Raw genomic sequence first — 14,603 nt, forward strand, 5'->3', positions numbered from 1 at the left:
CAATCAAACAGCAAGAAAAATCCAGAATCGAAAACCTCGCTCTGATACCATATCACAATTATGTAAACTTTGCAATTAAACTCTGAATCAAACAATACAAGATGAACAGAAGTGGCTTACTGTGTACAATCTACAGAATACAGTATGGAACTCAAGCCTCCATTATCATCCTTCCTTACTCTACTGTATTACTGTGTAAAAATGACTACATTCTAGAGAGAACTTTCTAGCATCATTCAAGAGAGAAGAATAAAATGAACTAACTAACTAAACGAGAGAGAGAGAGTGGTGGCTTTATAACAGAGCGGTTTGTTCTGGTGCCTTGCTTAGCTGGCAGTTAGTTATGCAACTAACTCTGCAGATTTGTTAGCCTGGTTCATGTTTCAGCATTAGCTCCTGTGTTCCTTCACCAGTAGTGCTTGTGATCTTAACATATAGTAGCATTTGACCATTGAGCCACGTCTTTCAAACTTGAAAGCAACCAATTACAGAACACTGATAACAACTCTTGTTGCTTTTTTATATTTCTCCCCATTTCCTAAGGTCTCAAGTACACGAATGATATATGCAAGTTGACAACAGTGATCTCTTCTTGTTAAACTGAAGATGTCGTCTCGCGGATCATAATTGGACAAAATTAAACTGTTCTGCATGTAAATTTTACCCTTATGCGTTGCAGACAGAAAGGATAAATTGTCGAGACAACATAAACTTTATGCTCATGTCAGTATTAGAAAACATAGTCCATGTAAAAGAATGTAAAAAGGCTGTTATTATATGAAAATAAACAAATCAAGAGATACATATATTTTCGCGTGGTAGTCAGTTAAAAAGACAGGACTATCAGTGTTTTAGATGAAGGAGAGGTGAAAACATGCACAAAACCAAAGTTCCGAAAAGAACAGCAAGACCAGCAGTTCCCAAAACCGCTTACGATCATAACACTGAGACAACACAGCTTGTTTTTTGTAATGAGAAGAGTAAACAGGTGTATAATTCCAGCCCTGCTCACTTGTCGCATGACATCTGATCCATACACATCCGCATTCTGTTAATATCCAAATGTAGAATAGTAGGGCTGATTCCCATCAACACACATATATGAAGCAGCACGGTAACTGTTATAGGTGGGCAGATAATAGAGATGTGAATCATCATCGAATTAGCAAATCTGCAAACTGAATGTGTGAGGACAAATTAAACAACAAAAAAGATAACTCGAATCAAAATAAAAGGACAAATGAAGAACATGCTTTATAGGAAGAAGAACTGCCAACATCTAGATAAATTTAGGTATAATTTTACATAACGATAAATATAAATAATTCCATTGGCTTAATCATTAGTCCCTTTAGCAAATAATTTACATGATTAATTTATCTAAGAAAAATAGCCAACCATTATACACATTGCCTTGGAGATGCCCTAAGTTATTCACTAATTACTAGAAATTTGAATCTTTTACTATTAGCAGAATTAAGAGCATCTCCAACCCATCAAAACCCTTAGCTGAAATTCATTAAATCATACCATAAATAAAAATTATAGATAATGTGTGAAATTTGCTTCACTCCAACCACACATAATCCTTATCTAAAAATATAGCCAACCAATTGATGTTGGCTATATTTGGCCAACCACTACAGGCCTGTAGCAATATTAGCAAGATTTCGTATCATTTATTACTATATGATAATATACATTCTATTTATAACAACTTGAAAGAATATTGACTTACTATTTCTGAAATATAGCCAACCAATATAGCCAGTACCATCGAAGCAAAATGGCTTACAGCTTCGATAAATTTTACATAATGTCTTACATGTCCAATTTAGCCAACCACTTTTAGCCAACACCGTTGAAGAAGCTCAAACACGCCTATTGTTTTGGCATACTCTAGTTGAGTAAAATCTGTTTTTTAATATAGAAAGAGATTTCATTTCAATTTTTACTGATTTAAAATAATTAATGGAAAGTTTGATTCGCTCAAGAGAGATAAAATAGGATTTTAAAATAAGAAACAATTGAAGGTTTTGATTCATTTCAAAATAAAAATGAAGGTTTTGAATATATGACACTAATAATACTTGGATACATGTATTTAGAGCATCTCCAACTATGTAAAACCATTAGTTAAAAATCATAAATAGATATCATAAATAAAAAATATAGAGATTGTGTAAAAAAACATCAACTCCAATGAGGCATTCTCCTCTATAAATATAGCCAACCTACTGATGTTGGCTATATTTATTGAACCTCTGTAGACCTGTAGGCAATCTGTAAAAAGATTTCACATCATTTATTACCATATTATGTGATATATTCATAACAGAGTGATTGACACTTTGCACCCCTAATGTTTAGGCGCTTTTCGATTTGGTCTCAAACAATTTTTTTTGGCAGTATGCACCCTAAAGTTTGAAAAGCGCTTCGCTTTGCACCCCTTTTACCACTCTCCGTTTAATTGACCGTTAAAAGTTAACAGATGTGGGGTTTACACTTTGCACCCCACACTTTGCACTTTGCACCCCACATCTGTTAATTTGTTTTCATGGGTATTTTTTTCATGAGTATTTTGTATCGGCTAATAGGAAAAGGGTGACAATTGAAGGACCTGTATGCAACTCTGCTGAAGTTATAGGATGACATTTGAAGTTATAGGATGGCATCCTCTGGGATCCATATTATTACCTGTAGGCAATCTGTAAAAAGATTTCACATCATTTATTACCATATTATGTGATATATTCATAACAGAGTGATTGACACTTTGCGCCCCTAATGTTTAGGCGCTTTTCGATTTGGTCTCAAACAATTTTTTTTGGCAGTATGCACCCTAAAGTTTGAAAAGCGCTTCGCTTTGCACCCCTTTTACCACTCTCCGTTTAATTGACCGTTAAAAGTTAACAGATGTGGGGTTTACACTTTGCACCCCACACTTTGCACTTTGCACCCCACATCTGTTAATTTGTTTTCATGGGTATTTTTTTCATGAGTATTTTGTATCGGCTAATAGGAAAAGGGTGACAATTGAAGGACCTGTATGCAACTCTGCTGAAGTTATAGGATGACATTTGAAGTATAGGATGGCATCCTCTGGGATCCATATTATTACCTGTAGGCAATCTGTAAAAAGATTTCACATCATTTATTACCATATTATGTGATATATTCATAACAGAGTGATTGACACTTTGCACCCCTAATGTTTAGGCGCTTTTCGATTTGGTCTCAAACACTTTTTTTTGGCAGTATGCACCCTAAAGTTTGAAAAGCGCTTCGCTTTGCACCCCTTTTACCACTCTCCGTTTAATTGACCGTTAAAAGTTAACAGATGTGGGGTTTACACTTTGCACCCCACACTTTGCACTTTGCACCCCACATCTGTTAATTTGTTTTCATGGGTATTTTTTTCATGAGTATTTTGTATCGGCTAATAGGAAAAGGGTGACAATTGAAGGACCTGTATGCAACTCTGCTGAAGTTATAGGATGACATTTGAAGTATAGGATGGCATCCTCTGGGATCCATATTATTACCTGTAGGCAATCTGTAAAAAGATTTCACATCATTTATTACCATATTATGTGATATATTCATAACAGAGTGATTGACACTTTGCCCCCTAATGTTTAGGCGCTTTTCGATTTGGTCTCAAACACTTTTTTTTGGCAGTATGCACCCTAAAGTTTGAAAAGCGCTTCGCTTTGCACCCCTTTTACCACTCTCCGTTTAATTGACCGTTAAAAGTTAACAGATGTGGGGTTTACACTTTGCACCCCACACTTTGCACTTTGCACCCCACATCTGTTAATTTGTTTTCATGGGTATTTTTTTCATGAGTATTTTGTATCGGCTAATAGGAAAAGGGTGACAATTGAAGGACCTGTATGCAACTCTGCTGAAGTTATAGGATGACATTTGAAGTTATAGGATGGCATCCTCTGGGATCCAGAGAGATGGGATCGTCCTTCTTCAGTTCAAGACACATCACATGTAGATATTTCACAAATTTTTTTGTGAAATATAACTCCCTAAATCTCACCAAGGTGTTCAGTGTTTATATGAGAGGAATGGATTTAAGAATGCAATTATTTTTTAAAGTATTAACTACAGTGTAATGATCAGATGCAGTGAACTTACTGCAGGTTCGTATTGAGCCTTAGCATCTTTAGCCTCTGATAGATTATATTTTTATATATATTCTATATGATTTTATTCTCATATTTAATTATATTTTGCACTGATTTGGATATTTATTTAATATATTTTCATGTTTTATTGTAGGGAATAAAGAATTCCAAGTTGAAAAGGATTTGAAGCTAAAATTGTTGGAAATTAATCTTAAACTTGTTTTATTATTTTAATGTTATTTAATTATTTGTTTTATTTCAGTCTGGTGTAATAGTGTGACTTAGTCGCATGAAGACTAGGTGTGACTTAGTCGCATGACCTAGTCTTCAGGTTAGTTGAGTATTATTAGCCACCACCCTACTAGAGCGTTTCTATATATTCTGCATGTATTCAGTTGTTTAGATAATCAAGAAGGTACAACACAATGTAGTCTATGGACACACTTCGTGCTTGTACATACATATTTTCCATATTATTTTCTGAAGTTATAATTTTTGTATTCGTTTATTATTCAACATGGTATCAGAGCCAAGGGGGGAGAGAGTATCAGGGCTTAACAGCCTTTCGGTTGTTGCTGGGTGTTGGTCTCACGGGTGTCGAGAGGCGTTGTGTTGCAGAGAAGATGTAGTTTTAAGTAGGCGTTGCAGAAGGATGGTGGCAAAGCTACACGTGTAGTATGGGATGCATGTGTAGTATAGGGCTGCCGAGAAAGACAAGGCGATGCCGGAGAAGTCTGTGAGAAGAAAATCATGGCACAAGTGGTCATGGAAGAAATTTTTTAATATAGAATTGTGGGTGAGAAGTGCACCCCGGAGAGAAGTACTCCAAAATTGTTTTTGATGAGAAGTGCATCAAACTTGATAGTGGTGAGAAGTGCATCACAAAAATGAAAAGATGGTGGTGAGAAGTGCATCACAAAATGAAGAGAAGTGCTTCATAAATACAGTTCAGATAAGTTTAAGATTAAGGGGGTGATTGTTGGAAATTAATCTTAAACTTGTTTTATTATTTTAATCTTATTTAATTATTTGTTTTATTTCAGTCTGGTGTAATAGTGTGACTTAGTCGCATGAAGACTAGGTGTGACTTAGTCGCATGACCTAGTCTTCAGGTTAGTTGAGTATTATTAGCCACCACCCTACTAGAGCGTTTCTATATATTCTGCATGTATTCAGTTGTTTAGATAATCAAGAAGGTACAACACAATGTAGTCTATGGACACACTTCGTAATACATATTTTCAATATTATTTTCTGAAGTTATAATTTTTGTATTCGTTTATTATTCAACAAAAATAGCTATTTTGTAGCTAAATTCTATTAAAATTCGGATTTATTGGGTTCCACCCAATTTCTACCCTGTTTGACCCATATCTTGAGTTCCGATGTCGGATTTGGACGATCTTACAGCCCACGCGAAGCCCTTGATATCTCCTTTAATTCAGAAGTGGTCCAAGATGCAAAATCCAACTGGAAAAGCCCGAAAACAGAGCAGCAAAGTCAGCTACGAATTTTGAGAGATAATCCTACTTGGTTTTGGAATTTATTTTGGATATTAGTTTTAAATATTAAAAGACTTTATATTATGAGGGAGAGGAGTAGTTTTATCATTTTACAATATTAGATTAGAATTAGGGTTAGAGACTTATGGAGAAGCTATGGCTTTTATGGATGTGACAACTTTAAAGCTTAAAAGCTTTCTTCTTTAGTTTCTTCTCTTTTCTTGCTAGCTTTATTATATTTTTTTTATTGTTTTGCTTGTTTAATTAGTATTGAGTAGTGTGTTCTAGGGCTTAAGGGGAAGCCATGTTTGCACTATGATATTGGCATGATTTTACAGTTATTTGTTTGATTGGTTAATTCTAATTGATATGTTTAAACATTGATTTGTGTAATCGGCCGATATCATGAATTGATTATATGCGAATAGGAGTATAATCGAGAGATATACTACTAGAGTCATACATACAATTAGCAGAATTGAATTTGAGTGCGAGAGTATCGTTGGATTTCTGAAAGCGTTAATACTCGAGAGAGATTAACCTTGCTTTAATTACCTGATTAATCGAATTACTAAAAGTGATTATTTGTGTAAGCATGTTTCGAGATTGTTGATACTTGAGAGAGATTAACAAACTCTAGTTGCATGACCACTTTAATTGCTTTAGCTTAGAAGCCAACTATTGTGTAAGCATGGTGGACCTGATTGCCCTGGATTTTCAATATATTATTTTAGTATCTATTTAGTTAGTGTTAATATAATAATATTTATATAGTTAAAAATATTTCTTTCGATCATCGTTGATTTGGGAACAATTGAATGTAACTTAATAAAATTGATAGTATATGTCTACTTGAGGATACGACCCGCATTTGCCAGTCTACACTACGATAGACACCGTGCGCTTGCGGTTAGTTATTATTTAACACATCAGCCTCAAGCCGTGAAAGGACATATATAAGTTGTTCATCTTTCTTGTCTCTTTCCTTTACTTAAGATCTAAGCACTCTTTCTCCTGGAGTTACAAAATAATTCTTTATGGTGCACAACAAGAGCAATACTGTAAGGTAAAAAGTAAAAAAGAAATAATAATGACCTTCACCATACTACACTATGTATTGACCATTAACTCATTAATTCTCACTACTCACAAAATGAAACCCCACACTTAAAAATATACGAAAATAACTTGACAAATCCAGCCACGGGACTTTGAACTTGAATAAAAGCTTTGGACAACAAGTTACATTAAAGCTAAGAAATTCAGAAATGAACCTCATCTTAATATGTAAAGTGCCTAAACACTTGATACTCTCTATAAACCACAGAAATATCCTTAAAATAAAAATTATTTCACTTATATTAAAGACACTTGCTTATGAAAAAACATCAAATGTATTTTACAAGCACACATTACTAGAATAAAACAAATTACACCAGAGAAAAACTAGATAACAGACTTACTAGATGAGTTAGTTGTTTTGAGACTCGCCGAAGCTCTCTCTGCAAGTAAAAAGCCAATTAAACACTTTATAATAGAGGTGTATGACAAACAGATGCTCATGTCATATGTAAAAGTAGATTGAAAGTTGTAATATCATACGAGCATTCTATAATCCTTATATAAGCCTACAAAATTCACTTAACATACAATCGCCTCCATCATCGAATCCCGAACCTAGGACACAATTCTCACACATACATACACAATTCAAAAAATATAACAAACAAGAAGGGCGACCCCATCTCTCTGGATCCCAGAGGATGGAGCTGTTGAATGCAAAGCTAGAAATGTGAAGCGGAGATTTTATATATTCTTCTGTCGCATTATTATTATTGTTCTTTCTTTTCAAATGCCATCCTATAACTTCGGCAAAGTTGCATACAGGTCCTTCAACTGTCACCCTTTTCCTATTAGTCGATACAAATTACTCATGAAAAAAAATAGTCATGAAAAAAAATTAACAGATGTTTGGTGCAAAGTGCAAAGTGTGGGGTGCAAAGTGTAAACCCCAAATTTGTTAATTTTAGCGGTCAAATAAACGGAGAGTGGTCAAAGGGGTGCAAAGCGAAGCGCTTTTCAAACTTTAGGATGCATACTACCAAAAAATTTTTTTTGAGACCAAATCGAAAAATCACCTAAACATAAGGGGTGCAAAGTGTCAATCACTATTTATAACAACACAAAATATTAATAACATACTAATTTAAAAATATAGCCAACCAATATAGTCAATACCATCGAAGCATAGTCTGTTACAGGTTCAATAAATTTTACATATTGTCTTACAAACCCAATTTATCCAACAACTTTTAACCAACACCGTTGGAGATGCTCTAAGAATAATTAGATGACCATTTTCGTTTGGCGAAATTTTAATTTCACATTGTTATATTATTTATCTTGATTATAATAAATTATAATTTCATGAATCCGTATCTCAATTAATATTTTATCACTTCTACTTCATTATAATATCTTGTGAGAGAATATAATATCCGGAAAATACGGATTTATAAATTATTATTATATTAATAGAATATTATTTCTTATTCTAGTGGATGAGCTTTAAATTGATCATGTGTGGATTTATAATTGGCTACGTGTTTAAGTACGATCTAAATTATTTAAATTTTATATTTACTTATTTCTATATTTGTATGAAATCTTGTGATAGCCTAAAAATATAAAGCTTTTGTAAAATTTTCTTTAGAAATTTGGATAGCTTTTAAAATAGTTGGTGGATTTATTTTGAACTACATGCAGTTTTCCTAATAAAATCATATTTAATCACATTTCTTTGCAAAATTCATAAATAGATATTTATAATTTTTTTTTTAAAAACAATAATAATAACATATGACCACAAATGTGGGCAGGATGAAAATGTTGTTTTGTTATTGATAAAATGAAGTTTGTATAATTTTTATTAAGAAAGAAACTATGTTATAAAGGAAGTTGTACTTAATCAATTTATCCTAAAAAGCAGCATTGTGAAATTACCAAATTGCCCCTGCTTTTTTTTATAAGAAGGGTCAGACCGTCCCTTTTTCTTCACGCATGCACACTATTCTTCTCTCTTCTTCTTCGTTTTCGTTCAGTAATCTCTCACCTCGGTATGTATGTAGTGACGGAAATTGCGGGTGTTAGACTTCGGAGTCAATTTATGTACAGGTATGACCTTCAAAGTCACGATCGTCGAAAAAAACCCTAATTGTCACTCCAAAACACAAGTGCGGTTTCGTTAAACATAAAACGCAACTTTCGGTTGTTGTTAAACTCAAAACGCAATTTTAAGTTGTGTGTTACAGCCTAAACGCAACTTGAAGTTGTGTCTTTAAGCCTAAATGTAACTTTAAGTTGCGTTTTGTATATTATTTTGTTTAATTTTTTTTAAAATTAATTCAATTTTAAGTATGAATAAATCATTCCAAAATCCAAATATGAACCCTAAATATTAAAAACTATTAATGTATGTTTCTAAATTAATTTTTTCATCTGGTTTCATTGTAAAATAGAGTTAAAAGATTGAGCGAAAATCCCAGCAAGTACATATAATCCAAACCAACACAAAGTTTATGGACAATATATAAAGCATGTAAAGTATAACAAAATCTCAATATGCAATAAAAGGTTGATCAACACAATATGATTTAAGCAGAATAGGTGCTCTTTATGGAATTGGAAATTGATAAGACGCTACGATCTAAACTAGGTGATCATCCCACGACAATATACAGTTTAATCATAATATATCTTGACTTTCACCTTTGATCTAAAACTATGCTCTTATAAAACTACTTCCCCAGTTACATCTCATCTTAAGAGCAACTTCAATGGGCTCCTTAAACAAGTTCTTAACTCTAAAATTTAGGAGGATATGAAAAATTAGAGCTCCAATGGGCTCCTAATAGCTCTTTAAAAATTTAAGAGCTTCCTCTCTCTCCTTCCTTTTAAAAAGCATCTAGGTGCTCCTAACTTATTTTCATTGAATAAAAAAATCACTTCCTTCTATTTCTATTCACTTCTCTCTCCAACTTTTCTTCCAAATAATTATAAAATATGAGTTAAGAGCAACTATAAAGAGTAGCATTGGAGCTCACACGTTATTCAATGTACTAACTCACTAGGAGCCACATTTTATATTATTGTTTAAAGAATGATTTAGGAGCACCATTGGAAATGCTCTAACTGCTCTTTGTTTGTATGTCAAGCTATTTTTTTGTTATGTAAATAGCATAATATGTCTTCTTTTTACAAATTATGTAATGAAGTGAAAATTTGTTATATTTGACTCATGGAACAGAGACAATGACTGATTGGATGGGTATCAATTCTGATTCTTCCATAAAATGTGGATACCTGGGTTCAGAGCCAACAAATCTTGAGACAGAAAGCGATTACCATCATGATATGCTGAAGGTACTCTCTAGGCGGCCAAGAATCCAACCCTACTTCAATACAAGGTGACTTCCAAGAAGAGGCCAATATATCTCACATAATTTGGCTCAATTTTTTATTTTATTTAAATATTGCTAGCAATTGCTCCCCACATCAGCTGGTTCATTTTTTTCTTGTTATCCAAGGTAATACAGATCAACTATTTTCTTAGCCTTCTTGTTATGGAAATAGATTGCAGTTTTATTTGTTCCCCTATTTTCATAGTTCATGTTTCTTTACTTTTTGATGCAAGAGGTTTCCAAGGTCTTAACCAAACCAGTGAAATCTTTTACCTCGAATAATTCACCAGGCTCTTCGAGTCAAGTTCCCAGGTCAGTCCCTACCGAGATGGTTGACTTATTCAATCAGTTGGAGGCACAAATTCAAGAAGAAAATTTTGATGTGTTAAGGGTGCTTCCTCTTCAAATTCATATGGATGAAGAAAGCATCGAGGAGTATGAGAAGATTTTGAAAAAGCACATGTCTGGACGCTCTACTTGACCTTGCGAATGATTAATTTTTGCAAGACTTCAATAAAGTCTTAAACTTTTTGCTTGCCTTAGGAGAATCCCTTCACACTTGCAGCAGGGATTTTAAACTCTTCGTGGGGATTTGCCAAACTTAACCAGTAGAGTCTATGAGCTTCACAAGGAAGTGCATCGGGGCATGGTTATGCCTCTCGTGAGGTCCAAGGAGAGAGAGGAGCTGAAGTGCATCTTGGGCAAATATCGTCAGGTCGAAGATAATCTGGTGAAGTTAGAAAAACAGGAAGACGCCAACATGCTTGGTATATCTAGGCTTCAGATAAGGAATGCACAACTAAATGAGGATATGCCACTGTCCCCAATAACATTTTCAACCGCTTCCCTTTAAGATTTATGACTTCCTCATTTACTTGTTCATTCCTCATTTGAAGCCTAGATATACCAAGAATGTTGGCGTCTTTGTCTTTTTCTAACTTCACCAGATTATCTTCGACCTGACGATATATGCCCAAGATGCTCTTCAGTAACTCTCTCCCCTTGGACCTCGCGAGAGGCATAACCATGCCCCAGTGCACTTCCATGTGAAGCTCATAGACTCTACTGGTTAAGTTTGGCAAATCCCTATGAAGAGTTAAGAATCCCCACTGCAAGTGTGAAGGGATCCTCCTAGAAGCAAGCAAAAAATGCAAGGCTTTATTGAAGTCTTGCAACTATGAATGATTCATAAGGTGAAGTAGGCGTGTATACATATGCTTTTTTAAAAGCTTCTCATACTCATGGATGATCTTTTCATCCAGATGAATTTGAGGAGGAAGCACCCTTCACACATCAAAAGTTTCTTCTTGAATTTGTGCCTCCAACTGATTGAAGAAGTCAACCATATCGGTAGGACTAAGCTGGGGACTTGACTCAAAGAGCCTAGAGAATTATTCGAGGTAAAAGATTTCATTCGTTTGGTTAAGACGTTATACACCTATTGCATTAAAAAGTAAAGAAACATGAACCAAGAGAGGCGGTGAAAGTAAAACTGCAATCTATTGTCATAACAAAAAGTAATTGCTAATAAAATAGTTCACCTAGATTACCTTGGGTAACACGAAAATGAAAAATGAACCAGCTGAAGTGGGGAGCGATTGCTAGCAATATTTTTAAAAAAATGGGCTAGATTACCTGAGATATATTCGCCTCTTCTTGGAAGTCACCTTGTACTGAAGTAGAGTTGGGTTCTTGGCTCCTAGTGTATACCTCGACATACCTGGATGGTAATCGCTTTCAGTCTCAAGACTTGCTAGCTCTGAACCCAGGTATCCACATTTAATGGAACAATCAGAACTGATACCCAGCCATTAGTCATTTTCCGTTCTATGAGTAAAATCTAACAAATTTTCACTTCTTTACATAATTTGTAAAAAAAACATATTCTGCTACTTACATAACAAATAAACGAGCTTGTCATATAAACAAGCAGCAGTTTAGATGAGATGGAACTGGGAAAACAGTTTTAAAAGAGCACATTTTTGGATCAAAGGTGAAAGTCAAAATATATTATGATTAAACGGTATATTGTGTAATATTTCATTAAAAAGAGGAAAAAACAGTTATCAATTTATATTCGCACAACGCTTAGCATTTATATATAATTAGACGGGGCTTAGCATTACAAGTTATAAGCTCGAGAAAATCATTTGCTAAACTTTGTATTTTAGACTAACTTGTGGATCATTTTGATACATAATTTTTGTGAAATACACTATGTCTCAATGTTGTGTTTTGGTTAGATTATATTCTCCTCTACGAAGGCATTCTAATGCATATTTACACATTTACACGCTTAAAATGAATAAAGAGTGGATGAGAATCGTTGATTAGACAGACATACATAATCTATGCGAGAAATAGGAAGAGTCCTAAAGAGAAAAACAAAATCTAATAACAAGTTTTAGCCAGTGGGTAATGGTTTTTCTTTTCACTTCAAAGATAATCAAATCTTATAGGTCAAAATTTAATTTTATAGACAATTATAGGTATAGAGTGAACTTAACAGCCCTTCGTTAAGAACTGTTATCAATATAAAATTATGTTGAGGTGTGGTTGATATCAATGAAATATGGTTCGAATGATATATATATATATATATATATATATATATATATATATATATATATATATATATATATAAGACACACATATATATATATATAATGTCATGACTTAAAAACCACACCTACAATATATAGGGGATGGCAGAAAAAACCGATCCGAATGGATACCCGATCGTTTCGACCCGAATAGATTTTACCGAACCCGATTTTTTTGATTTGGGTTTGAGTTTGATTTTTAGACCCGAACGAGTTTGGATTTGGATTTGGATATTAGGTATTCCGTATCGAAACTCGACCCGAAATCCAAATCCGATCTGAACCCGATTCAAACCAGAAACCCGAAAAAAAATCCGAATAATATCAATTATAAATTATATATTATTTATAATTTTCTGGTCCATAATATACATAAATACTTATAATTTCAATTTCAATTTACATTTATTATTTAATATTATATATTATACTAAATTACTAAATATAATATATACCTTTTCAATTGTCGGGTTTATTAGGGTTCGTCATCATCTATAATCCATCATACTTCGAAAAAACCTAATTTTGAATTTGAATTCAATTATTATCTGTGAAAATGATGCAACATCAATCACAGGCGGCGATGCAGCCACCTCAAGCCGTCGTCCTGCCACCGCAGTATTCGGCGTCTCCTGCGTGTGCGTCGAATGAGATTCACTCAGCTTTGGATTGGTGATTGGCAGCCGTGGATGGATGAAGCTTACATTAATACCTGTTTTTATAACACCGGAGAGCTTGTGTCGGTGAAGGAGATACGCAACAAACAGACTGGCCAGCCTGTTTTGGTGGTTGGAAAAAATCGAACCCGATCCGAAATCCGTTGGATCGGGTTCGGGTTTTATTTTTCAAATACAAACGGGTTCAGATCAGGTTCGGGTTTTGTGAAAATTTTTGGGTTCGGGTTTGAATATCACAGATATCCGAACCGATCCGACCCGTTGCCATCCCTAATAATATATATACATCATATATACATCATTATGTCCATATAATTAGCATGAATATTTTGTACCTACGTGCATAGTAATTATAAATCATTTAAACAATTAGTAAGAAAAAGCTTATCATTGATAAGATATGAAAAGAATATGCAGTTGCATGAACAATTTCACATTTTTTACATTAGCATATTACTTTAAAGTATACAATACACTTGGAAAATATACTTTAAACATATAAATATAAAATAATTGAACTTACATCAATATTGTAAGGGAAAAGTATGACAATTATTACAAAAGTTTGTGTTTATTGATGTATTTATTCAAAAACAAAGGCATGTTAATTAAATTTAAGATTTAAGATTCTCATCAATTGAGTTTTTATATTAATACAAAATATATATACTTCTTTGACAAATGAAAAGTGCGTGCGTACACACAGATATATGTGTGTGTGTGCGTGTGTGTGTATTTGTTATGGACAATTTAGCCAGGCTCTTGTCGGGCCGAGTACATACCTAGCTAATCTAGACAAATATAAATTTAGCTAGGCCCTTATTCAGCCTGATATGTACCTAACTGGATTGGCTAAGTATTCGGCCGCGTATGTACCCGGCTGGATTGTCATAAGGAAGGGGCGCGACCCTTGAGGAAGTACGTGCTACTTGGTAGATAGTTAGACAAGAAGGTGAATCCATGTCTGAAACATGGGGGCGCCCTTAGGGGCCTGGTTCTGGTTCATATGAAATAATTTCTATTATGAAGAAGGCTCTTCCTATGGGAGAGTATGTTGTTGTAAAGACAACCCCACCGGAGAATATTGAAGACAACTTGTTATAAGAAAAGTTGTACAGATGCTATGAGGCCATATCATGATCAACGAACATTGATTTCATATGTCTAATTGACTAAATAATGTAAACAACACCTCCATAAAGAAAAGGCACTCCCTCTAAGG

The sequence above is a fragment of the Daucus carota genome, chromosome 9 (assembly GCF_001625215.2).
Source record: "Daucus carota subsp. sativus chromosome 9, DH1 v3.0, whole genome shotgun sequence".
Classification (NCBI taxonomy): Eukaryota; Viridiplantae; Streptophyta; class Magnoliopsida; order Apiales; family Apiaceae; genus Daucus; species Daucus carota.